This window comes from Cryptotermes secundus, unplaced genomic scaffold (genome assembly GCF_002891405.2).
Source record: "Cryptotermes secundus unplaced genomic scaffold, Csec_1.0 scaffold1186, whole genome shotgun sequence".
Taxonomy (NCBI): Eukaryota; Metazoa; Arthropoda; class Insecta; order Blattodea; family Kalotermitidae; genus Cryptotermes; species Cryptotermes secundus.
Genome location: NW_019723920.1, coordinates 240,370 through 264,666, shown reverse-complemented (window position 1 = coordinate 264,666; position 24,297 = coordinate 240,370). Strand labels below are relative to the sequence as shown.

Genomic DNA, 24,297 nt, shown 5'->3' with positions numbered 1-24,297 from the left:
ACTCACCTGCCGTAATCATTTGTTGTTGACGATTCAGAGGCTGACGTAATCGAGGTGTGGGCTTCTCGCTTGCCTTAACCTGCAGCATCTGTAATTGCGTTTGTCTTCAGCACAGTCTGGAACCGCATCATGACAGGCGAAACGTCAATAGACACCATTTCCCAACCCTACCAATCAGCGCACCTGCTTTGAGCCTAGCGATTTGTATTCCCGAAGTACAAATCGTCCATAACGTGACAATTTGTTTGCTTTAATTTTGAAGTGGTTTAAAGAAGGCGCCATAGCTCAAGCGGTTAGTCGCTGGCTTCCCACCGCGGCGGACCTATTTCGAGCCCGGGTCTGGTCATGTGGGATTTGTGGTGGACAAAGTGGCGCTGGGGCAGGTTATCTCTGAGTGCTCCGGTTTCCCCTGCCAATCTTCATGCCACAAATTGCTCCACAGTCACCCTCACCTATCATCTGGGGCTGGTACAATAGGCCAGAAGTGGCCGCAGTACTAGGGACTTAGTCACACTCCACTAGCAATAAAAAAAAAATTGGAAACTCAAGCGTTTCTGTGGAGGTTTTACATGAGCGGTGGCCGTCACGGCTTCCTTTATCTCCGATGCATGTAAACCCTCTAACAGCAGTGCCATCTCATACTAATAATGTGGGCAATACGTTTAGTTTTCCTCCAAAGCAACTGAGTTTATTGAACAGTCTATTAACAATGGCATCACTAAGTTGTGGTATGTTTTGCAGCATAGACGGTGGAAAATTCCATATCAAAGGCGAGTGTAAGAGTGATTGTGCTATTGTTATGATTTCTAATTACGCAAAGGGAATTCTGAAAAGAATTTTTTAAAACGGCGTACTTTATACTCTATAAGGAACAATTGAACATTCTAATTAGTATATTATTATTGTTTATTTTCCTTTGGCTCTACAGCCCAATTTTGGGCCTTGGCCTAGCTCCATGAAACTCTCTGCTTCACTTCGGTTTACTAGATCTTAGACATTCTGTAGGACTCCTTGTACGGGTGATCAGCTCGTCACAAGGCCTCTACCTGTACACAAACACAGAAAAACTAGCACGCGCGCACACACACACACACACACACACAAATAAACACTGAACATCCATGCCTTGTGTGGAATTCGAACCCACGATCCCGGCTCCCGAGCGCGCAAAGACAGTGCATGCTTTAGACTGCTTGGCTACCGTGACCGGCTAGTTAGTATATTGTAGGTCTACTTATTTAATAGTACTGTAGGCTATATAGGGAAAGAGGATAAAGGTATCCCTGTAACAGGCAGAGGAAGCCCATACGGTTGTGAGACGTCGAGGCTCGCATATTTTCTAGACAGTCGGCTCACAGATGGCGGCAAAGTTGTCAGCCCTATGCACCGGCAGTCCTTTACTCCCAGGAATATTCCTGGTTCTCATTTCTGTTACAGGCTGAGTCGACCCCAGGGCCATAGTGCGGCTGTAAGGATTAAATCAATTGAAAAATCAAATGGCCTCATCGGGAATCGAACCCGCAAACCTTTCTTCTTGTAACATAGTGCCTCAACCAACTACTCTACCGCTTGCCTCATAAACAGTACTATGACGTGGTCCAAATAAAATAGATTATTATTATTATTATTATTATTATTATTATTATTATTATTATTACGAGTATTATTATAAGTAGATAAAACAGATAAAGCTAGCCCTGTGCCCATTAATTACCACGCAATGAATACATGAGAGAGAGTGGAGGTGTCCACAATTCTTGACCTCGACAATATATGGGGGGAGCTTATTAGCTTCACGCCTCGGTCGCTTTACGCCGGGGAAGGAGCTCCCGCTACCCGTTGGATAGGAGGCTGGATGGGCCCCAGGGCCCATCTGGGCGCTGTATAGAAGAGAAGAAGCTTTCCCCTGCCCAGAATTAAAACAGCCGTCCAGCCCGCGGCCCTTCACCGTACCGATTGAGCTATCGCGGCACTTACTGTTAGTTATTCCCTACCGAAAAGCGAGCGAATGTTTTCGACTGAATTCACCGGCAGCATTAGTACCAAAATGAGTAATTACATTAATTTTCTCTGTGTTCACTTTTATTTTAATTTATTTCTAATGCCTTATATAAACAGAAATACTACGTCAAACAGTTTAATATTTGTTCAGATTTGTATAATCTATAATTTTTAAAGTTTTCTAGGGGGGCATGTTGCAAAGATTATGTCTGGGGAAGGGGATCTCATACTGCTTCCCCATTCGTCACACCCCTACTTTAACAATATTATTTTTAAAAGAAAGGTCAGGATGGTGAGCCGACGCTCCAACCCCATCTGTGCTTCACTCTAGTCAACGACAGAAACGTTTAGTACCTGTTTGGTACACTGGAGGAGTTATGGACAGTAGGCTAATTAGACTTGTGTGTCAGCATTAAAATAAAACTCTCCATTTCATAAATTTTATAAAATTTTAATTCATTCTCCTGGATAAAAATTGTTTATTAAATAACATTTTTATGCTAGAGTATGACAAAGGGACTCTCACATTGTTTCCGGTGGGTAATCTCTCAAGAGCGCTAACGAGACAACTCCACACTGGAACGAAAGAACGAACATGACTGACGTTTGGTCTTCACGTACTTCTACGAAAAAAGAGCGCATGATGGAACTACATACACGTTTTTAAGAATTATCTCCAACAATTATATTAGATTAGATAATGTTGAAGTGCTTCAATCACATTTTGAAAGAGAATGAAACCAGTGACACGCACACGCGACAGTTCAACATTCCAATTTCACTACTCACAAACACTTTCCCAGAGTCAGAGTCTACCGCCAGTCAGTTCACAAACACTTTCCCAGAGTCAGAGTCTACCGCCAATCAGTTCACAAACACTTTCCCAGAGTCAGAGTCTACCGCCAATCAGTTCACAAACACTTTCCCAGATTCAGAGTCTACCGCCAATCAGTTCACAAACACTTTCCCAGATTCAGAGTCTACCGCCAATCAGTTCACAAACACTTTCCCAGATTCAGAGTCTACCGCCAATCAGTTCACAAACACTTTCCCAGATTCAGAGTCTACCGCCAATCAGTTCACAAACACTTTCCCAGATTCAGAGTCTACCGCCAATCAGTTCACAAACACTTTCCCAGATTCAGAGTCTACCGCCAATCAGTTCACAAACATTTTCCCAGATTCAGAGTCTACCGCCAATCAGTTCACAAGCACTTTCCCAGAGTCAGAGTCTACGGCCAGTCAGTTCACAAACACTTTCCCAGAGTCAGAGTCTACCGCCAATCAGTTCGTCTTGGCGCCAAGCCCTTGAGACTCACGGCCAGTAATTCTTTTTTTCAACTGAACACTCGCAGTTGTAGTCCTTACATATAACATCCTCTCTGACGAGAGGACGGGTCTGTCGTTTACAATTGTATCTGGTCCTTGCCAGCGCAGTCATTCTGAAGTTCGAGTCCCGCGGGACTAATGACCATAGTTTTACTGTCTCCGATTCGAGACCACCCAACCTGGAGGACCAGGTCCCGAGGAACAGAGTGACCCAATTATACCCCCAGGCACTGGATCCCCTTTTCGTCGCATTCTACGACTCTCAGGGCTACGGTGCTGGTATTCGAACCCGCCTCTACACTGAGTATGGCCGTTTAAGAATTATAGTAATCGGAAAAATGTCTCGGTGTGACGTTTACCCTGGAATTATCCGAAATGAAGCCGAGAAGCTGTTGCAACGCTGCACACGTGTAACCCGCAGATACGCGGTTTAAACCGTGGCCGCGTATGCAGCTGTCCTGGCTAAAGTGTTCCATTATTTCCTCACTTTCTTACTGGAAATATCCTTCTCCACAAACCCAAAACCGCGACCTGCCTTGCTGCTGAGGAACGTTCCCTGAAGGTGTTTAAGAGGAATGGAGATAAAACTTCAGCATTTTTAACCTCGCCATTATTTGAAAGAGAATGATCAGCTTGACACTTGTGCCCTTCTGCGTTTAACTTACTCTCCATAGTAAGCATTATTCTTCTTCAAAAGCTGATAGTCGCTCACCTAATCATGATATGTTTGAATCTGAATTGTATTGCCGCTTTCACAAGAGATCATCACTGGTTCCTATCCTGAACTAGTCCACACCTTCCACATTATTTTTAAGACAATTTTTATATTATCTTCCATTTATGCTTAGTTCTTTCAAGTGTTCTTTTTCTTCAGGTTTCCGGCGAAAGCTTTGTGTATGTATCTCATACCTCTCACTTGTGTTAATAGCTCCGCCCATTTCATTCTCCTTGATTTGACCAGCTGACTAATATTTGGTGAAAAATATTACATATAAAACTCCTCAAGAAATTTTCTTCACCTTCCCATAAACTGCTTATGAGCCCAAATGTTATCCTAATCGCTCAGTGCTCAAACATCAGCTAACTGTGAAAGACCACGTTTCAATCCCATACAGCGCTGTGAATGTTATCATTAGTCCGTATGTACTCGTACAGGTATATTGTAATCTTTTTGTTTTCAGATAGCTGACGGAGAGTCAAAATATCCTGAACTAAAGGGGATTCCTCAGATTCAATCTGCTCATTGGATTCGGAAAAATAGCTGACTGTGTTCTGGTGTAGCAAGCAGAGTGGGCTGCAAGGCGATTCTGGTTCAGAATTTGAAAAGAGAGATCCCTCCAACGGACATCGAGTCCGTCCCGTCTCGTCTTCTATTCCTGAGGTAGGTAACATGGCAGCTCTGTGGTAGAATTAGACTAGGCATCGTCTCTGTTGTGAAACAAAAATTTCCAGTGCATAATTTGACATTTCCCCCTGTCCTACATAAGCCGAGAGCAGAAGTTGGTGTGTACCACTCACTTTAATCCACTTCGACGTATTCTAAAACAAAGTTTGAAAGTACTGTCGATGAAACATCAGGGTTTCGGTCATTATGAGTTGGAAATGCGTCAATCAAACGTTAACTTATATGACATTTACTGTTGGTTTCGTTTAAACATATTTCCGTTATGAAGAAGTTATGAAGTTCCGTTATGAAGTCTTCTGGGATGCGGCGCCGCGTAGGTGTGGTGTCACATCCCAGAAGACTGTTTTCTTCATAGTCACGGCCGTGAGAACCTCAAATCTTACCCATTTCCGTTATGTTCGTACTGTGGTCATGAGTTACGATGCCTCATAGTTGAATGCCAGCGTTTAGGATGAATCCATTTTCGCCATACTTAGATAGGAATTGGAGCTACACGGTGTCACAAGCCAGAAGACCACAGTCAAAATTTCCCTGGCAGTGAAACCGGATGAGAATTTTATAGCCTGTAACACTACGCTTTTGAATCAGATGCTATCTTGAAGTTGTAAACACAGCGGGGCCCAATAAAATGTATACACAATTTAATAGACGTTATGTACGAATATTTTCAAAGCTGAAGCAAATTATAATGTATGGCGGGTAGCGTGACATCCCCTCAAAAGATGATGCTAGTCGCATGAATGCCAGAGCCACATTATCGAATGGCAGGACAGTAAAAAAATGACGGCGGAAATGTTGTCTTTCGAAAAATTTAAGATAATTATAATTTTTGGCCCCTGTAGTTGATATATTTTACCACTGTACTCCCTCTTGTTCTCTAGTATGTAACACATGCAGAATACCTGATATGAAAACTGTGGTTGTGTTAATACGTAGTATGGATTAACAGTTATGCATTCATATGATTTTATATTATTAATGGAGTTCAAACTGAGTGTAGTTACGTGGTGCTCGTACCCTGTGATTAATGACGGTCGCTGTCGACATGCGTGTTTATTCTACAGTGGCATTGCGAATTTTTTGTAACACTGCACACGCCGGACAGTAAACTGATGAAATACAGCGTAAGCTTCATTCTTTGACAGACAAAATAATTAATTACTCTACCAATAAGACAGCCCCCTGACAAATGTCTGCACCTATATAAACATCGCTCTGCATTGATTCCTTTAACAATCAATCTTAATTAATTATTCTTACGTATAGTAATCCCTCAAGTGCAGGGTTAGCGCAGTCGGTATAGCGACTGGTTACAGGCTGGACGATCGAGGGGTCGGAGTTCGAGTCTTGGTAGGATAATTTTCTCTTCTCCACGTCGTCCAGCCTCCTATCCAATGGGTACCGGGAACCCTTTCCCCTGGGGTAAAGCGGCCGGGACGTGAAGCTGACCATTCACCTCCAACTAATGCCGAGGTCAAGAAAATATGGATCTATACATCAATGCCCCCATACGCCTTCACGGCGTAGTGCTAAATTAGTTAAGCACAGGGATATCTTTACGTTCTTTACTTATAGTAATCTCTCGCTGATCTAAATTTTGCCTATAGCGGATCTCAAATTTGAGTTATTTTCGACTTTCATCCATTAATTCTTTCACTCACGGAAAAATGTATGACTGGTGTACCAGGAGATCCACATTTGCTTGGGGCAGGGCTGCAGTGAGATGAGAAACCAGAATTCTACTTTCCATAGAACCAGTAATTTAAACTTTTGTGACACATTTCTATGTTCTATATTTAGCTTATTTTCAACGGCTTAGAACGTTAGTTTTTTTTATTAATAAGGGGATAGGCTACTTGGGTTTTCACGAAAGATAACAGCGCCCTCGAATCCCCCAAACCCAAAATGTTCATAGAGACTTGGTCTTGCAGCCGCAGTATTTTTCATAACTATATCCACGCAACTGGGGAACTTTGTCTAGAAGGGCAAAATCATGACATAAAAATAGAAAATAGATGTTTTGAAAATGTGACACAGTTCAGATATTTGGGAACGAAGATAACAGATCGAAACCTGATTGAGAAGGAAATTAAGAGGCGATTGAACTCGGGTAATGCTTGCTACCATTCAGTCCAGAACCTTTTGTCTTCTCGTCTGTTGTCCAATAACATAAAAATTAGAATATACAAAACTATAATTTTGCCTGCGGTTCTGTATGGGTGTGAAACTTGATCTCTGACATTAAGGGATGGACATAGACTGAGGGTGTTTGAGAACAGGGTGTTGAGGAGAATATTTGGACCGAAGAGAGATGAAGTGACAGGAGGTTGGAGAAAACTGCATAATGAGGAGCTTCATAACTTGTACTCTTCTCCAAGAATAACTGGAATTATCAATTCAAGGAGGATGAAGGGGGCAGGGCATGTAGCAAGAATGGGGGAGAAGAAGAATGCATATAGGATATTGGTGGAAAAGCCAGAAGGAAAGAGACCACTGGGAATACCAAGGCGTGGGTGGACAATATTAAAATGGATCTTAGGGAGACAGGATGGGATGGTATGGATTGGAATGATCTGGAGTGTTCTTGTGAACACGGTAATGAACCTTCGGGTTCCATAAAATGCTGGGAAATTTCTTGAGTAGCTGCAGAATTGGCGGCTCCTCCAGAAGGGCTCAGCTCCATGAGTAAATAAGTATCCCCTCAGTTTGAAATGCATCAGTATATTTTATTCGAATGATTTGCTAGAATCCCAGCCATTATTCACCTTGGCGCTAGGTGGAGTTCACTTTCCGGCAGCTTTACTATAGGGGGAAATGCTAGCATGCAGTTGGAGCAAGTGGCGAAGAAAAATATCGCTGTCACTGTTGGGAACTGAACCCCATGGCGATGGATTAAGGAAGATTCTTGTTACTATAAATTATTTTCTCTACAGTGTTCTTCAAACTTTACTGATAAGGACCCACCTTTCCTTAGTTTAGTGACTGAACTATCGGCGGTGATAACATTACTTAGATGTCGCAAATTTTTTTAGAGATTAGTTTTGGAAATCCACTAGCAAAATCACTGACACACGAAACGAAATCCTAACACGCAGGCGTGGATTAGACGTTGATAAATTGAATTCTAGTCTAATGACTTTCTTATAGCCTATCACAGTGGCCGCGCGGTCTAAGCATGAACCTTCTTCGCTCGCTTGAACACTGGGATCGTGGGTTCGAATCTCACTCGAGACATAGATGTTTGTGTGCGTTTATTCTGTGTTTGTGTTGTTCTGTGTGTATGTAGAGACCTTGCGATGGGGTGATCCTCCGTCCGAGGAGTCCTACCGACCGTGTATAGGATCAAGAAACTTAAAAAAAATGGCCAAGTTCCAAACAACTGTAGAGCCATAGAGGAAAATAAACTTGATTATATATTTTGGCTCATATTTTTGCAAAAGTATTGGCAACAATAAGCTTGTGATATGTGTTGCATTATTTATGAACGTGGTCCGCCCATGGGTGTTGTCATAAAGAGATATAACCTCTTTGTAATTAAATTCGGTATGCAACATATTGTATCTTGTAAAAATGGCATGCAGCGTTTCGACTTGGCTTGTGTGCCAACAGAGGAGATCAGCATTTCAGCAGCTATAATGTCAGCTGCATGGGTGTGTAACGCGGCGCTCCGTCTACACGCATAATAGCATGAATGAGAGATATATGAGAAAAAATCGTTAGGCAAACATTTGGCCCTAAGAAGGACGAGAGAAGTGAGCAACTTAGTGCACTGCATAAAAAGGCGCCTTATGGTAAGCACGACTCTTAGTGTCTTTACAACAGCGAAGCGCCATAGCTCAAGTGGTTAGTCGCTGGCTTCCCACCGCGGCCGCGCGGGTTAGATCCCGGGTCCGGTCAAGTGGGATTTGTGGTGGACAAAGTGGCCCTGGGACAGGTTTTCTACGAGTACTTCGATTTCCCCTGCCAATCTTCATTCCACCAATTGCTACACAATCACCCTCACCTATCATCTGTGGTTGGTACAATAGGCCAGAATTGACCGCAGTACAAGGGACTTAGTCCCACCTGACTAGCAATAAAAAAAATACAACAGCGAAAATTAAGGAGGCTGTCACACGCTCCTGTGTTCTCTGTATCGGGTGCATTAAAAATATATCCTAATGTCTTTTACACGATCACTGATTAGATAAATTTGTTCTTACGTGTCTATATCAGTTTGGTTGACGTAATAATTTGTTTGCTGCTGACTTCTAATAGTTTGGTCCCAAATCTTAATATAACAAACGTACAACAGAAATGAGTACCAGGAATTAATTAAATAATTATCCTTGGGAGCAAAGCGCGGCCGGCGCATAAGGCTGACAACCTTACCGCCATCTTTGAGCCGATTGTCTAGATAAAATGTGGGACCCTCAACGTCTCACAACCCTATGGGCCTTCACGGCCTGTTACAGGGATAGCTTTTTCTTTACTTGTAGTTCTAACGAATGGTTCCCCACACTATGAGTGTAACCGAGAGTATAATGGAAAATGAATTGAAGAGACTACATGCGCAGAATAAAGAGTTTTTGAACATTGATAATAACCGCGACTGGAAGACACACGTTGAAGACATTGTGGCATGTCCGCTGAAAGCCGGAATAATTTAATAAGAGACGTCCATTACTAGGTTACGGCACAGTAAACGCCACGTCAGCGTAGCAACAGCTATGCATACAACACCGAAGGAATTTGATATATATATATATATATATAGAGAGAGAGAGAGAGAGAGACCCTAAACATAGCTAAGTCAGTCGAGGGTCAAGTGGAAGTCGAGGTCGAGACAGCCGCTTGGCGGAGGAACTCCTATTAGTGTAAGTCGTTGCCTAGCAACGCCGAATATTGTGGGATAGACGCCAGCCTGCGAGGACGTGAGCACATTTTCACATTTTGTCACCCGTTGAAAAATTGAGGCGTGTCTTAAATTCAAAATGGTTCGGCATTTTAAATAACTAGTCGTCACGACTATTGCTTTAAGGTGCCGTCACTTCCATAAAGGAACACTGAAACTATTTCCCTTTACCGGTACAGGACCGTGAAGCACTCTAAATCCACATCATTCTGGAAATGAATCAGACCCATTCTGATCCCCAGGGAACCCACTCGTGTCACCAGTGCACTTCAGGGAACGCTTTAGTTGTGTCAGAAGAAGTATATATACGGAGGAAATAATTGCACTTTATTGTATAACAACAAGATTACTCGTCTCTGGGAACTTGTAAGCTCCATGCGATGCTCCATTGTCATCCGAGGCTTCCTCCTGCGACCCCCTTGAAGCAATTCATGGCGCCGACCTCCACCTCCTATGCCTTTGCTTGACTATAAAGCTTGCATGCGCGTTATGGTGGGTAGACCACCCCTCTTATAACAACTTTCCCTTACTAGATAATATTAGTTTTATGTAAGCAGAAAGCGTTTGTTTGTGGGGGATGAATTACGTAATATTATTTAAGGGAGAATACTGTGTGCCATTTAAATATTTCTATGCCAGTATGAAAGAAGTTTCTCTGTGGGTAACGCCTGGCTCCCGCTGCTTCATTTTAATGCGCTTGCGCTGTATGAAGGGAAAACAGAATAATGCTGTTTTCATTGTGGACAAAATGTGTGGAGTTTTGTATTCTATCATCCCCCTGTTGCTTAGGCATGGCTTAATATTGCTTTCAATGGTTCATATGAGGCTGTGTCTTTCGGTTTTACTTGATCATATTTCTGTAAGTGGGTATGCTTTCTAATAAAGTGCTTTTATTTCCCCAGTTATTTGTAATTCGGTTTTACTTCTATAACTGGTAATTATAGACACACAGAACTTATCTAATAAAATTTTATCCTGCATTTTGATCAAATCTAAGCGGGCTTTTATGTAAACTATATCCAGTTTTCCGTTTACTAACTTTGGAGGTAAATACACTGTACTGTGCCGGTCACGATAGCCGAGCAGTCTAAGGCATGTACTGTCTTCGCTTGCTCGGAAGCTGGGATCGTGGGTTCAAATCCCACAAAAGGTATGGATGTTTGGTATATGTATATGTTTATTCTGTGTTTGTATTGCCTTGTGTTTAGGTAGAGGCCTTGCGACGAGCTGATCACTCGTTTAAGGAGTCCTACCGTCTGTAAACTGAAAAGTCAGAAGACAGGACCCAAGGAGGTTGTAGAGCCAGTGAAAAAATACTGTACTCTTAATTTCCATGAATTATCTTTTAAATATTTCCTTTACATAATGTCAGAAGTGGGAGGTTCGAATCATAGTGGATTCTTCAGCAGTGCTTACTACCGTAAACACGTGACAATTTGGTGTTTGTAATCACGCAGCCGCCGGTCACGGTAGCCGAGCGGTCTAAGGCATGCACTGTCTTCGCTCGCTCGGAAGCCGGGATCGTGGGTTCGGATCTGTTCCCTGTGAGGTACGAACTGAATTCTTATATGTTATTCTTATACATTGCCGGTCACGGTAGCAGAGCGGTCTAAGGCATGCACTGTCTTCGCTCGCTTGGAAGCCGGGATCGTGGGTTCGAATACCACTCAAGGCATGGATGTTTGTGTGCGTTTTTCTGTGTTTGTGTACAGGTAGAGGCCTTGCGACGAGCTGATCACCCGCCCAAGGAGTCCTACCGTATGTCTAAGATCTAGTTAACCGAAGTGAAACGGAGAGCTTCATGGAGGTAGGCCTAGGCCCACTGGGGCTGTAGTGCCAAGGGGAAAAAAATTACACAGCCATAAACTCGTGGAAAGTGGAAACAAATGATTGAGCCAGTGTCGGAAAGCATAATAGTCATCATGAAAAGGTTCGAAGCCAAGTTCATAGCTAAAATGGATGCGTAAGAAGCAAAACTGCTGGCCGCAATAAGTGCCTGCCTAGGAAAGGTTGAGGGAATTTCGTAGAAGACCAGATGACTTTATAGTGATTTGAAGTCGTACTTTCTGTGTTGAGAAATCCGTTGCTAGGAGACGGCTAGTGGAAACCGAGATTCCTAGTGCGTGTGGAATGGTAAACTGTAAGTTGTGTAAATCAGCGATAGCGCTGTATTGACTTTAATTAGGAGAGACTGTAACCAAGGTGCTTAATAAATCCAATCATACGAACTAGAACCCGTCATTTTCGTCACGCCTACCACCCCACACGTGACAGTATTTATAACGCAATTCGTTTTATGAAAATAAATAGGAATTGACGATACAAAAAATTGAATTTTCAGTCCAGTATTACAGCCCTTCGTTTCTTGTTAATTTACAGTTCCCATTCTTTGCCATGCTCAAAGCTTTTGGTTGTTATTAGAGAAGTGACGTGTAAGCTGTTTATCAAGTGGCATGCGATTTCTCAAAGTTTTGTGTACAGGTATTTGAATGTTTGCTTCTTATTTCTAGAGAATGCAATTTTGCAACTATAAAAGGCTTATTTATATCAATTCAGGAAAGAGGTCAAACAAGAGGGCGTACCATTTCTGTGTTCTCTTTTTGGTACAGCGAATTTTCTAGACGCCACAACCAGGAAGCTTAACTTCGTGTTATAAGTCGACCCGACTTGACGAGAGAGAGCAAAATACGTCAGTTTTAGTGCAAACTCGTAAAAGAACTCACTGAACTTTATCTGCACGACGCATAGCAAAATAAAATTTGGAAGGGTCGTATTGTTAATAATATAAGGAAATATCCGAGAGTCTTATTAATTCTTTTTGTGGACGCTTATGTTCTCTTCCCTCTGGTTTAGATTTTGCACACTTACCCGTAAGAAGGAGCCGTGGAATGCGCAATTTGTGGTTTACTTGATGACATTGCCAGCATCTCATTGTGTATAGCGTCAAGCGGAAGTACCTATGATAAGCGAATGTTAAATCGGAAATTTTGGAAGGAAATGGTCGTGGCTTAATGGTGCTACTAGCTCAGAATTTTCTTGCAGGACCCCGAGGAAACCCACGAAAGACCCTCAGTGAGGACGAAAATTCTGGAGTGTTACACTAACACCAAACCTGTTCGATTTGGAATGTGTTATTAATCCATCGATTTTTATCGAATCTGTATCAGTTACGATGTTTATGTTCCACGTGATATGAAATAATAGGAAAGTATTTAGTGCGTTTCTACTTCATGGTTTTATTTCGAAAGGAAGTATAAAAATCCCAAATATCTGTTCTTCCGGTAAGCCAGTGTATCAAACCGTGAGCATCTTGAGCGAGAGCCACATCCGGTACCGCCCATGTCAGCTGATTTGTGCATCCGGTGTGCTAGTATTCGTATTCTTATTGAAGGTGCGAGGAGCCGGGGTACCTCAGTGGACATAGCGATGATCTGTACTTCCGGAGTTCCATTTCCGGCAGGAGGAAGAAATATTCTATTCTCCACAGTGTTCAAATCGGCTTTGGAGCCCACACAGCCTTCTCTCTAAGGGGCATCAGGCGCTCTTTCCCCGGGGTTAAGGCAACGGGGACGTGAAGCTGACCACCTGCATCTAGTGCCGAGGTCAAGAATAGTGGTTCTATACCTCCTCTCCTCCATACGTTTTCATTCATTCATCAGTAATCTGTCAGACGACAGGTCCACAGTCTTCCAAAACAATTCCTCCAATTAATGCGATCTAGAGCTTTCACCTTCAAATGAGAATATCTTCTTCTGTCCCCAAGGTCATCCAGCATCTTCTTACGTCTTCTTCCTCGTCTTCTGGATCTCGCATACATGGTGTCTCTGTTTTTGGAAAGAGACTATCCAGTAAAAGTGATAGTGTGGCAGTTTTTCCATTTGCTTTCCACATCGCAGTACAGCAGCCGTTCAAACCACTCTGGTCACGCCTGTTGCTATACGAACTTGAACCATCTCGAGCATCATTTGCTCTGTGCTTCAAGTCGCTGCTGATGACGCTGCTTCCGGCATCAGTTTTTGGTTTTTGGTGTCTCTCTTCGTCTGATGCCTACCCTTTGACCTGTCCAGCAAGGGAGGGCCTACCAGTAGCTACGCTTAATTAATTAAGCACAGGGACGACTTTACTTTTACCGTTTTCATTGAAGCTGCGGTCGCATGATTCTTGAGTATTCTGTCCATTAATAGGTCCATGTACTAAGATTGTTGGGTTCTGGAATATGACGCCGTATAGTCTATAGATGGCACCAGCATTTCTGAGGAACCTGACAGCACCCTGAACATGAAAGCAGCAGATTCCCCCGAAACGTCGGTACGTTGCATATCTACCAATTACAAGGCGTCACAACCCAGGGGCTCGTAATATGTTATTCATCGCCTTGTAGAGCTCAAATTTCATTAGGTTCTGTGAGATATTTTTTATTTTTTTATATATGAAGTCATTTAGTTTTTATGTCTGAATGGGTAACGAAGATTATTGAAGGCTGAATTCATGAGAATTCTTGTGGATGCTGTAGAGGAGGGTGAGGTCAGTATTAGAGAGGGAAAGCAGTTTAATCATCTCTAGGGGCGGATGTTTATAAGCCATAGAGAAATGTCTTGATGGAGCGGGAACCTACCAAAGAATGAAATTTGTAGATATGAGAGATAAGTCACATTCTTTCTCTAAATTGAGAGAAAGTTTTATGAACTATACATGAAAATATTTCTTTCCACAAATACGTTAAAACCCCTTGGTCGATTGTAATGAAATTGCATTCAGAAGTAAAGAGAGCATTCAGTAACTGTGACGTAATACATTTTATAACCGTCTTTTTGGAACAGGCTGCCCGTAGGGGATAGCCTTGTGTAAGTTGAACGAAGTTATAAAGGGCTTAAGGGTTCGCCCACACAGAGCGCTATGCTATGTTCGCTACGTACGCTGTGTACACTCTGCGACGCAGCTAACACAGGGAACATAGCGTACGGAAGTCTGTGTGGCCAGTCACATTGGCAATAAAGGGAGATATTTTTCTGTTCGTATAGCGAACATAGCGTACGTAGCGCTCTGTGTGGCCGAACCTTAAGTCAGTCAAGGTTTCTACGCAGTCTAAGATGAAGTAGGTTAACGTATTGCCACATGTAAGGGTGACTTATTAGACAGAGCTTTGGATTGGATTTTTCAACCTCTTATTATATCGTTGTCGCTGATCTGCACACTTTACAGTTCACCGTTACACACGCACTAGTGTTCTTAGCCCGTTGCACTGTCCACTAGTCATTTCCTGGTAACGGATTTACAACAGTCTCACTGTTAGTGGAGCGCACATAAAGCCACATTTCCAAAGCCTAATTCATTTTTTCCATCACCTTTGACTGCTATCTCAAAGACCCCCTCAATTCAAGAAGAAGAAGAAGAAGACGTGGGGGTGGTAGTGAGAAGCACTACATTAAGGGGGTAAGAAACTATATCTCCGATTTTGAAGGTCCCAGGCAGTGCCCGCTTGTCCTTCTGATATAGGTAGAGCATATAATCGGATTTTTTTTATATATTATATATTTATATGACGCTGGAAGGGGTGCTGACTTAAACGATCTTCTGCCCTTGATATAACCTCTCGGCACGGACTGCACAGAAAACACAGATCTTCTATTGTTGCGTGAATTCGTCTCCGTGGAAACGTGCCTGTCCAATCGCTCACATCTCGTATCGCGACAGTTCACGTATTGTTGCGTGCAAGTATTACTTAGCAACGGCTGTTTCTCTGGTTCCACAGTTTTTGCTTTGAGCGAATACGCCACATTATGAATTTAAGCATGACGTATAGGAGTGCTGCGTGGGTAGTCATCATCATAGTCACTGTTTATTCTCACCTTCACTATATTAGGCTCTATCATCACCACCATATTTATTTATTTATTTATTTATGTATTTATTTTATTTTATTTTATTTAACAATGTTGTCAATACATCCTGACTTTTTGGCGTTGAATGACTGAATGATAGTGAGTTATGAACTGCAAAGAATGTAGAAGAAGTGGCCGTGGCCTAATTTAAGGTACGGTCCAGGTATTTCCTGGAGAAACTTAGAAAAACAGTGAGAAAAATCAGAATAGCTAGTGTTCCGGCCAAGGTTTGAATAGCGAAGTCAGAAGCATTACCGCTTAAACCAACTTCCTTGGAGGTATATTTGTCACCTTCGTCGTTGTCAGAATTAGCAGTCAGTCCTTTTCCTCTCAGCGAACGGATCCCTTCTAGCTGTAACGCCTGGGTATTGTATTCGATGAGGTTTCCGAGTCTCTTAATAAAAGAGTCACTCACTATTCTGTCTGAAGCTTTTTTTCTTGTTTTTCAGTCTCGCCAAGCGAATGCTTAGAAAACTTTACCGTATATAGGAGAATAATGTTAAAATTAATATTCAAGAAATATCATGGTAGGTTGTGGATCGGATTCATGTGGTTCTAGATAGAGTCCAGTGTCGCGGCTTTTTTGAACAAGGCAATAAACTGTCGGCTTACACAAGATATGGGGAATTTTTTCCACTAGCTGAAACGATTATTAATTTCTCGTGAAGAACACTGCTCTATGAAGTCTATAGGCCGTGCTGTAGTTCAGGTGGTTAGTCGCTGTCTTCCCACCGCAGCGGCGCGGGTTCGAGCCCAGGTAAGGTCGTACGAGATTTGTGGTGGACAAGTTGACACTGGGGCAGGTTTCCTCCTAGTACTTTGGCTTCCCCTGCCAATTCTCATAACGAATGCTACACGTTCATAATCTGTCATCCGGGGCGGGTACAATAGGCCAGTTAGTGGTCGACGTAAAAAGTGGACTCACTCTCACCCCAATATAAAAATCTATAACTAAAAAGTTACTTATAAATAAACTATAGTAGTTACAAATAAAATGTTAAGATTAGTTATTCTGGAAAGCACAGGAGATGTCGAGTATAATTATCAACATTAAACGGATTTAACAATTATTGAGTAGCACAGGCCGATGAGATTACAGAACGGCTCAGCAAGACCTCAGCGCTCCTATGCTCCAGCTGTCATAGGAACGAGGGTGCGTCGTCTTCACTTAGCCACGTAAGACCATTACGTCGTCACTGTAGGTTTACTAGATTATATTTTAAACACAATTCCAGTGCTCGTACGTCGATGAGAAATTCAGACCTACTTAACGCAGGACTCTCCTTCCGTGAGGTTGCCTGCACAAAGTGTGACGTACCCTGGTCCGTAGAGCAGATGGAGTTCACAACGATGTATGGAGCTCTCCTTGAGAAGCCACCAGTTGTGCAGCTACTTAAGTATTTCCTAATATTTTATGGAACCCGAAGTTTTCTTACCGTGTTCACAAGAGCCCTCCCCTGCTCCTTATCCTTAGCCAGATCAATCCGGTCCATGCAACCCAATCCTATTTCTCTATGATCCATTTTAACATTATCTTGGTCTTCCTAGTGGTCTTTTTCCTTCTTGCTTCCCCTCAAATATTCTATATGCATTTATCCTCTCTCACATTCGTACTACATGCCCTGCCCATCTCATCTTCCTTGACTTGATCATTCTAATTATATTTGGAGAAGAGTACAAGCTATGAAGTTTCTCATTATGCAGTTTTCTCCACCCTCCTGTTCTCACCCTGTTCTCAAGCACCCTCACTCTGTATTCCTCCCTTAATATCACAGACCAATTTTCACACCCATACAGAACCAAAGGCAAAATTATAGTTTTGTATAGTAAAATTTTTACGTTTCTAGACAGCAGACGAGAAAACAAAAGGTTCTGGACTGAATGGTAGCAAGCAATACCCGAATTCGATCTCCAAGAAATTTCCCCCTCAGATTTTGACTGTTTTTTTTCCCAAATATTTGAACTGTGCCACGTTTTCAAAACATCTGTTACCTATCTTTATGTCATGATTTTGTCCTACATTCTATTCTGAATTTGAGCCCTCAGGTCTCTGAAGACAAGACATCCAGAAGGCCCGATGGAGACCTCACCTAGGGAAACTAGCCATGTGAGGCGTCCGGGAGTTTCTTGATCTGTGATCTCCATTAAAAATGCAAAAGGATGAATCATTGGTCCTTGTTCAATAATTCGCCTACTTTGCATAAGCTGTGACCTACACTCCTGGGCGTGGCGCCACTTGGCTAATCATCGTCCACGGCGGCTCCTGATCCTTTGTGCTTATGTATCAGTGGGGACCAGGACATTGTTCGTGCAGGTTCATTACGCCAGTGGTTCACAACTTATGGTTCGTGAAATGTCAGTTCATTTTTACGTTATTTAATGTTTTCCATTCTTTAGTTTTATTTAGCAGAAAATTAATATTTTATTTATATATGAATGGGGGCATGCGGTAGCGTAGTTGGTTGAAGAACTATGCGGATTCGATTCCCGATGAGGTCATTGGATTTTTTTTTTAATTCACCTAATCTACGTGTATATTAGTACATTAAGAAACTGATATATTTAAATAGTTGAGGGGTGCTTTTAGGAATCCAAAAATTGTCATGGACTCTTCATAGTGATTTTGGATATCCAAAAAATCTTTCGTCCCCTTGTTCGGTAACGGAATGTCGGTTATGGAAAATTATCTGTTTCCATTCTTTCCAAATGGTATTTCCAGCTTCTTGATATGCGTGTACTTCTTCAGTTTCATTTAAGAATTTCTTAGGGGTGTAAGCTAGCGAAGCCCAGTAGTAGCCTGACAAACTTAGTTGAGATGTTTAAAGTACCGAAATATTTGTCGTGAACTGTGAAGGACACGACAGGACATGTTGTGTTTTCACTAACTTTGATGTCAGTTGGATCATTTTCTCAGGACGGTCAGTTCAATTTGTATTCTCCAGCATTATGACATCATATAGTCTTGTAGATTTTTACCAACGTGTAGGAGTAATATGCTGCTTCCATTTTCAGAGTACAAATTGGAATTTTTACTACACTATGCGGTATAGTTGCCGGTCACGGTAGCCGAGCGGTCTAGGGCATGCACTGTCTTCGCTCCCTCGGAAACCGGGATCGTGGGCTCGAATCCCACTTAGGGCATGGATGTTTGTGTGCGTTTTTCTGTGTTTGTGTACAGGTAGAGAGAGGCCTTGCGACGAGCTGATCACTCGCCCAAGGAGTCCTACCGTATGTGTAAGATCTAAAAAAATCGAATTGAACGGAGTTCATGGAGGTAGGCCTAGGCCCATTGGGGCTGTAGTGCCAAGGAAAAATGCGGTATAGTTATCCAGGAGACCACAGTATAAATTTCCATCGCTGTGAAAGCCTCAGATCTCATACATGTCGACAGTGTTTGGAGTGAAGTAACTCACACATGTCATAGGAAGTACGTAGTAAAGACATGTGCACAGTAAAGGTCTCAAGCTTCATATTAGACGAAAAGATGATCATAAATCGAGAGCAGGTAAGAATCGAGAGAGATTCGGGCGTGGTTCATTTAGAAGTGTAATATTTCAACATATATAATTAAAAGAACTAAAATAAATAGACTGAGATGGGCAGGACATGTTATAAGGAGAGAAAATGAAAAAAATATATATAAAATGAATAATTCTTGTAAAACCGGAAGGGAAATGGAAGAAAGGTAGACCAAGGATGAGATGGATGGATGGTGTAGAGAACGATTTGAGGAACTTGGGTGTGGTTAACTGGAAAACAAAGGTACAAGAACGGGATGGCTGGAGACAGTCTTCAGAGCAGGACAAGACCCACAAAAGGTTGCAGTGAAAATAATAATAATTCAGTTCAATTAAATTCTTTATTATTTATGTGCCGAGTCAACAGCCGCAAGGCCAATTACAGACAGAGCACAGCGTAGACAGTCAAAGAGCAGAGAGCACAGTCAAAGACAAATTACAGGCAAGCTCTGGAGGATAAACGCATTAATGAGGACTAATAATAATAATAATAATATCAACATTTGTCCGAAGAGACTGGGAACTTAATCACTCTTTCACTTAACTAGGAAAATGTTTGGACCTGGGGGGTAGGGGGGGCAGTAACGGGGGATGAAGAAAGTTGCGTAGTGTGTGAATGTATAATTTGTTGTACTCTTCGTCAGATAATATTAGCATGAGCAAATGAAGAATTGTGAGATGGGATGGACATGTGGCACGCACGGTAAAACATAGAATTTGCTTACAAAATTTCATGTGGGAAGAGACGGCTGTAAAGACCAAGGCGTAGTTTTGCACAAAATATTAAAACGGATCTTAAATAGATAAAACAGGATGGTGACTGGATTCGTCTGGTTCAGGACGGGGTCCGATCGCGGGATCTGAAGAACACGGCAACGAAACTTCGTGTTCCATAAAGGGCGGAGGATTTCTTGACTAACTGAGTGACTACTCAGTTGTAGAATTTGTGCCATAGAAATTAGTTCACTTCACCAATCATTGATTCATTCATTCGTGATTCGTCAGCATGAAGCTGACGTCAACATCATGACTCAGACCGGTGTACGGCGGTTTTCGTAATCTCATTCGTTTCAACTGTGCCCCTTCCTTTGCGTCATGTCGCAGATATCGTGTCTTGACTGTTACATGTCTTGACGCATGCCGGTGTACGGCCTACCTTAGGGTCATGGAGGATCCTGGTGGAACACGATATATGTACCGGCCACGACTTCCAAAATAAGATAACTTACAAAGACTAAAGTCAAACTCTGTAGAAATACTTTGAGCCTGGTATTACAAATTCTGTGACAGGAAGAGGATGTGCACTTATCTGTTCGTCTGTCAGAACCTTTAGCTCTTCCATAAAGTTTGTATAGAGCGCTTCTTTCTTCTTATTCCTTTTTGGGTTTGTGCTTTAACTCGTGAAGATCACGAAAGGTTACCGAAAGAATAAAACGCCCCCTTCTATAAAACACTGAGAAATGACGCCACTATACGTAATCGCTCAATCTGCAACATGATATCAGTTTAGACCTTTCGTTCCGCGTCAGGAAATGCATCCCTTCCTAAAACTCCTTTCTTTTCGTCTTTAGTCCTTACTTCAATCTCTGTTTATTTCTTTTTTCCTTAAGACTTATTTCTTTTCCCTCTCTCCTTCTTTCCTCTGTGCCTATTTTATTCTTTCTTTTGTAATTCCTTTCTCTCTTTCCTTTTTTTCTTTGTTAAGCTCTTGCCTTCGTTATTCCATTCCTTCTTTCATTAAATTTTCTTTAATTTATTCTTTCCTTCTTTCTCGTCTTCCCTTCGTTTGTTTCTTTCCTTTTTCTCTGCTTTTTCTTTTCTTTCTCTTCTCTTCCTTCGTTCTTCATTTCTATCTAGCTTTCTTTACACCTTAACCTCGTCTCTGAAGATTCCAGGATTCAACATTCTGAAAATTTCCGTTTGTCCTCTATAAATGGCGAATCTGCGAGCATTTCCGGTTCTACTGACAGTGGCTGTTGCATGTGAGTATACTTTCTGTACCAACCACTACGTAATTTTGCTCCGGATGAAGTACGTGTATAAGCATACGGTGGGGAGACCTGATATGAATCTTGCAGCACAAAGTACATTGGATAAGCGCATTCTGGTAGCTATTTAGATGGAAATCAGTATGGGTTGAGGATGAAATGGGGAGAGTCTCGCAGTTTCATTACTGCGTCTCATTATTCAGGAGGCACGTCAGCTTCATATCCTTTGACGTGTTGGTCCAAGTCAATCGCTCATTAATGAACACGTAACAGGATGCTCTAGGCGAAACCCAAAACAGCGGACGCTGGAGAGCTCACTAGGCTGCCTCTGTGAGGTTGTGCATCTCAAAGCCCTTAGAAGTCTACAGTTATGCCTTGAAATTATTATTTGATGATTTTATATGCAGGGAAATTCAACCTAAACATAACCGGACATCATGGTCGAATGGTTAACTTCCTGATTTATATTCCTCAGGTCACGGGTTCATATCTCGCACCGAATATCGGCAAATATTTTTCGTAGCCATCCCGAGTCCCTCAGTTACATGCAAGAACACAATACAACTACCGCTTCTTTCTACATCCTGTCCAGTTAATATTACGCTGAGCATTATATTATGACATGACGACCGAAAGCCGGAATATTGAAGTCAGAATAGATGTTCATTGCTAGGCAAAGACTCGTTAAACACATTCTCGCGGCAACGAACACGCAAACAACAATCAAGTAACTTCCGTTGCTATTCAACGGCACTGTAAATATGCCTTCCCGACAATATGGAGTCTGTGTTTTCTGCGTGGTCCGTGCAAAGTGGCTATAACGAAATGTTAGTCGAGTTTCGAGACGCCAACCTGCCAGGATATGAGCTTGGGAGAAGGGGAATTTGAGTTGACAGTTGCGGCAGGGAATTGAGAAGGTGCTTGAGAAGAAATGACAAGAAAATAATTAGGCTGTAGGAAGAAGACGTCATGTGCGCCGCAGTGACAGTGAGAATGTTATAAATCCATTGTCAGGATATGACTAGTGAAGACTGAGAACCCTAGTGCGTGTGTAACGGTGAACTGTAAAGTGTGTAGATCAGCGGTAGCGCTGTAATTGTCTGTAGTCCCGAGTTGTGTGAATACTCATTCATTCATTCATCTGTAATCTGTCAAGACGACAGGTCCACAGTCTCTTCCAAAACAATTCCTCCATTTGATGCGATCTAGAGCTTTCTCCTTCACATGAAAATATCCTCTTCTGTCCTCAAGGTCATCCAGCATCTTCTTACGTCTTCTTCCTCCTCTTCTGGTCACTTCTATCCGCCCCTCTATCTTTCCTTCAATAACTTCTTTTAGAAATGTGTCAATAAATCCAATCATCCAATCCAAAACTCGTCTTATAAGTCACGTACTCCCCTACACGTGACAATATTTTTCACGCTATATGTATGAGCTACTAACACACCGTAAATAAATAGAAGTAAAGTTGTCAGTGTGCTTGCTTAAGCGTCATGCTGTGGAGAAGAACCTTAAACTCGCCGCCAGATGGAGCTGAATGATCAACTTCACGTCCCGGCCCCCTTTAGGCCTACTCCTGGAAAAATATCCCCCTGGAATCCATTGGATAGGGGCCAGACTATGTCTAAGGGCCGGTCTAGACGTTGTGGAGGAGAGAAAAATTTATGCCCTTGGGTGAAATGAAACTCCCGTCATAAGCCCTAGCCCAGTGACGATACTGGCTGACCCTGTCTTGATGTACATTCATCAGGTCCTGAGAATAGAGTAAAAACCAATGCAAATGTGCCTTGAATAAATGGATTTCTTTTAATGCAGAAACGAAAATAAGAAGACGAAGATTCGACATAAAACTGTCTAGTAGAGTACTGATTGACAGATATAGCAGCCAATACAAGTTCTTAAAGTGTGTGTAATACAAATTCCAAAGCGAATCTAATCTCTGCGACTGTGGATGCCCGACACAGCGGAGCCAAGTCACGTATTTTCTCAGAAGTCTGATCTGGATTAATGATCCCATATTGACGGTCAGTCCTGTGCTCTTCGCAGTGTCAATACGATAGATATCGGCAGCTCACAGTGCTTTGTCCGTGCCTAACGGTCATGTCCCAGCGTCGCATTAGAATAGACCCAGAAGCATCGTGACTTAAACTGAAAGAAATCTGTCCTCATGTCTCTGTCTCTCCGTACCAGTACTGGAGAAAAATGGTATTTAATTGAGAGGTGGGGGGGGGGGGCTTCTTCGCCATCGCGTCCAGACTGACTTTGTGGCCTATTCCAGCTTCGTATACAATAGATAAAGTAAAGTTGTTCTTATGCTTAATTAATTAAGCATTGCACTATGAAGGAATATGGGGGACTGGATATAATGTCCGCATTTTTAACCTCTGGACTAACTGGAGGTGAGTGGTCAGCTTCACGCCCCTGCTGCTTTACCTCCGACAAAGAGCCCTCGATACCCATTTGACACGAGGTTGGGTGGGCCACAGAACCGGTCTGGACGACGTGGAGAAGAGAAAATACTTGACATTACCGGGACTAGAACTCCGATCCGTCGGTCGTGCAGCCTGTAGCCAGTCGCTGTACCGACTACGCTACCTATTTTTTTTTTGTTCGCGTATAATTTTTCTTCAAATCTGTACCCTCAAAGTTGTTGGTGTATAACTCAAGTTGTAAACGGTATATAATACTCGTAAATAAATTGCTTCCAAAATAATATATTAAATAACAAGTTTCAAATAGGAAAAAGGAGCATCAAGCTATTAAATAGCAAATGTANCAAATCCCAGAAGACTGCTTTCTTCATAGTCACCGCCGTGAAAGCCTCAAATCTTACAAATGTATTATTGCCTGCCATATGAAAGTTAATAAAGTTATGAAGATATTTTAGCAAAACAAAATTATATGATTAAATATTTATCAATTACTAATGCGGTTCTGACCTATTAATGAGATGATTGAGCTTGTTTCTGGCATCCCAGCACCTCAATTCGGGACGAATTTTAATTTTACGTACTCCGTAAGATGTCTTTGTGTACCCCAAGGGGTACGCGTACCCAAGGTTGAATATCATTGGACTAGGCTATCCCGGCTCCTTAAGAGTAAAGCTATATGTGTAACAGGCCATGGAGGCCCATAGCGTTGTGAGACGTCGAGGCCCCCACATTAGCTAGACAATCAGCTTACAGATGGCGCTGTACTGGAAGCTCTTTTCCAAGAAATAAACAACTGACCCTTCATCTCCACCTAGTGCCGACATTAAGAAAGAATGGAGCGTTACCTA

The 24,297-nt window shown here is 42.3% G+C and overlaps 1 long non-coding RNA gene across 1 annotated transcript in view; it reads left to right on the top strand.

The window, feature by feature from the left end:
* LOC111862176 overlaps window positions 1-24,297 on the top strand; it is a 270,613-nt gene that overhangs the window by 106,999 nt on the left and 139,317 nt on the right. The window contains exon 2 of the long non-coding RNA XR_002842389.2: window positions 4,512-4,711. This is a non-coding gene — a long non-coding RNA (uncharacterized LOC111862176). The remainder of the gene's footprint in view (window positions 1-4,511; window positions 4,712-24,297) is intronic.